We start from the raw sequence: 2,973 nt of genomic DNA, 5'->3' as shown, positions 1-2,973 counted from the left end.
GAGAGAGAGAGAGAGAGAGAGATCCCACGCTGTTGTGGGAGGGGAACCCAGAGCCAGAAATCTGCTTCAGTAGGAGCAGCTGAAGTTTTAACCCTTGAGTTTTTCCCTCCCCATTTATGTTCTCATCCAATGAGAGGAGTTCTTTCAAACTTCCTTTGGAGTGATCTTTGACTTGGTCTGCAGCCCTGAGTTACAGAGACCCCTCCTCCCAGAGCTTTCGGTGGGAATTTGGGACAAAAGAACCCCACCTGGCTTTCCCTACCTGGCCCATCCATGGGAAAACCAAAGAATTTTACATTTGAAACCCTTCTGGTCTCCAGTGGAGGCATGGAGCTGGGAAATTCCTGCATTTGAAACCCCTCCCCTAGCGGACCTTGGAAGAGAAGTTTCTTTAACAGTCCCTCAGTATGGCTTCAAATTACAAATTTAGATCTTCAGCCCTGATCAACCTTCTGAACCACAGTCTAGCAAATCTTATTACCTACATGCCCTGTATCCCCATTTGGGTGCCTAGTAGACACATATAACTTACCCAAAGTGAACTGATGATTTGTGGCCCCCTCTCCCAGCCCTGCTGCACCCCCGTTCTTTCTCCTGTCAGTAATGGCAACTCTGCCTTTCCAGTGCACAGACCAAAACCTGGAGTCATCTTTGACTCCCTGTCCCTTGTCTCACACCCCACATCGAGCCCAGCAGAAACTCTTCTTGAGTCTGTCTTCAAAGTAGATCTGGAATCCACTCATTTCTCATCACCTCTGCCGCTCCCCAACCTGGTTCAAGCCACTCTTGTCTCTCAGTTGAGGGGTTGCCATCACCTCCTAAGTGACTGCTCTGCTTCTGTTCTTGCTGTCTTAAGATATTGGTTGGAACGTATCATTCTTTCACTCAAAACCCATTTCACATAGAGTGAAAGAAAAGTCTTTACAATTATCTACAAAGACCCTGCAAGATCAACCTACCCATCTCCCCAAAACTGCACTTACCCTCCAACCTCATCTCCTACCAGGACCTCCTTACTCCCTCTGCTCCAGCCATGCTCGTTTTGTTGTTGCTGTTGTTCTCTTTCTGAAATATGCAGGGTTTGCTCTCTCCACTCCCTCTTTCTGAGTCCCTCTTGCCCCAGATATTCACATCTGGTCTCAGATATTCATGTGATCCACTTATTCCCTCAAGAGTGTGTTCAAATGTCCCCTTCTCAATGAGGCTTTCCTGGAACACATTACTTATTTAACTGGCAGCCCCCAGGGTTTATCCTCCTTCATCATTTCATTTTCCTTTGAAGCATTGATCCCTTTTTGGAATCTAGTTATTCGTTGTGTTTACTCTCTCTCTCCCCCAGCTAGAAGGTAGGGTGTGAGACTTGTGTGTGTGCATAATTTTCACTTGCAGCTGTATCCCCCAGTGCCTAGAACACATGGTAGGCACTCCACCAATACATGAATGGATGGATTAGTGAATGAAAGCGTACATTTCCTCTGAAGTGATAGTTCTTCCTCATGCAAATGAGGAATAAGTATTTAACTGCTCTTGAAGACCTTTCCAAAGCTAAAAAAAAAAAATTAAGCCAGAATCCCTAAAAGGATTATTGCTGTAAATACAGCCAGCGTATTATGCTGCAGCTTGAAATGTAAAATAAACACGATTTTAATCAGAAAGAAAGATACTTATTTGCACTAAACTCTTGCTTACCTAGGTGCCGGAGGGTGACTGAAAGGGCACATGCAATGTCTCTGTTGAACCTGAAAGGCAAGAGAAGTCTTATTTTTGAGTCAATGGCTTGATTATGTAAGTTTGTCATCCTTCTACTTTTATTACTCCCTGAATGAAAAATGAGCTGAAATATTTAGCTTTATAATTCCTTGCATTGAGAAAGTTTTAAAATTTAGTAAGAAATGTGTCTTGATTTTTAAGGCTCTCCATATGTATAGAATTGAGTTCAAATTGGAAGGAATTTCAGTGATGCTATTAAGAGTTGGTAAGCAATGTGATCTGGTGGAAAGGAATTTGTGTGTGTTTTGGGGGGTTTTTTCCCCTTCTGCCTTTGCCAATAATTTGCTGTGAAATTTCAAGGAACTCTCATCACTTTTCGGTTTTCAGGTTGAAAAATATGAAGAAGAAAAATTATTACTCTTTTATAAGAACATTGGCATGTTTTATAAACTAACGTCAGTTAGGGTAAAAGCACTTTAAAATCTGAGGAAGAAAGACTATATTTTCAGGGATCATTTCTATAGTTTGTTACTAGAGAAGTTTCTCTGAACGAGTAGAGCACCGCAGAATGGAGGCCTCAGAGGCAACGCCACACATCTACAACCATCTGATCTTTGACAAACCTGACAAAAACAAGCAATGGGGAAAGGAGTCCCTGTTTAATAAATGGTGTTGGGAAAACTGGCTAGTTCATGTGCAGAAAGCAGTAACTGGACCCCTTCCTGACACCTTACACTAAAATTAACTCCAGATGGATTAAAGACTTAAACATAAGACCTAACACCATAAAAACCCTAGAAGAAAATCTAGGCAAAACCATTCAGGACACAGGCGTAGGCAAGGACTTCATGACCAAAACACCAAAAGCATTGGCAACAAAAGCCAAAATAGACAAATGGGACCTAATCAAACTCCACAGCTTCTGTACAGCAAAAGAAACCATCATTAGAGTGAATCAGCAACCAACAGAATGGGAAAAAATTTGTGCAATCTACTCATCTGACAAAGGGCTAATATCCAGAATCTACAAAGAACTAAAACAAATTTATAAGAAAAAAACAAACAAACTCATTCAAAAGTGGGCAAAGGATATTAACAGACACTTTTCAAAAGAAGACATTTATGAGGCCAACAAACATATGAAAAAATGCTCATCACCACTGGTCATTAGAGAAATGCAAATCAAAACCACATTGAGATGCTATCTTATGTCAGTTAGAATGATGATCATTAAAAAATCTGGAGACAACAGATGCTGGAGAG

At 41.4% G+C, this 2,973-nt stretch overlaps 1 pseudogene; it reads left to right on the top strand.

The window, feature by feature from the left end:
- Window positions 1-2,203: 2,203 nt before the first annotated feature.
- Window positions 2,204-2,321, top strand: LOC116534850 (annotated as a pseudogene).
- The last annotated feature ends 652 nt before the right edge of the window (window positions 2,322-2,973 follow it).

Source organism: Sapajus apella, unplaced genomic scaffold (assembly GCF_009761245.1).
Source record: "Sapajus apella isolate SASKATOON/1434 unplaced genomic scaffold, GSC_monkey_1.0 scaffold89, whole genome shotgun sequence".
NCBI classification, from domain to species: domain Eukaryota; kingdom Metazoa; phylum Chordata; class Mammalia; order Primates; family Cebidae; genus Sapajus; species Sapajus apella.
Note: the sequence above shows the minus strand (reverse complement) of the source record. Positions and strands in the feature narration are given on the sequence as shown.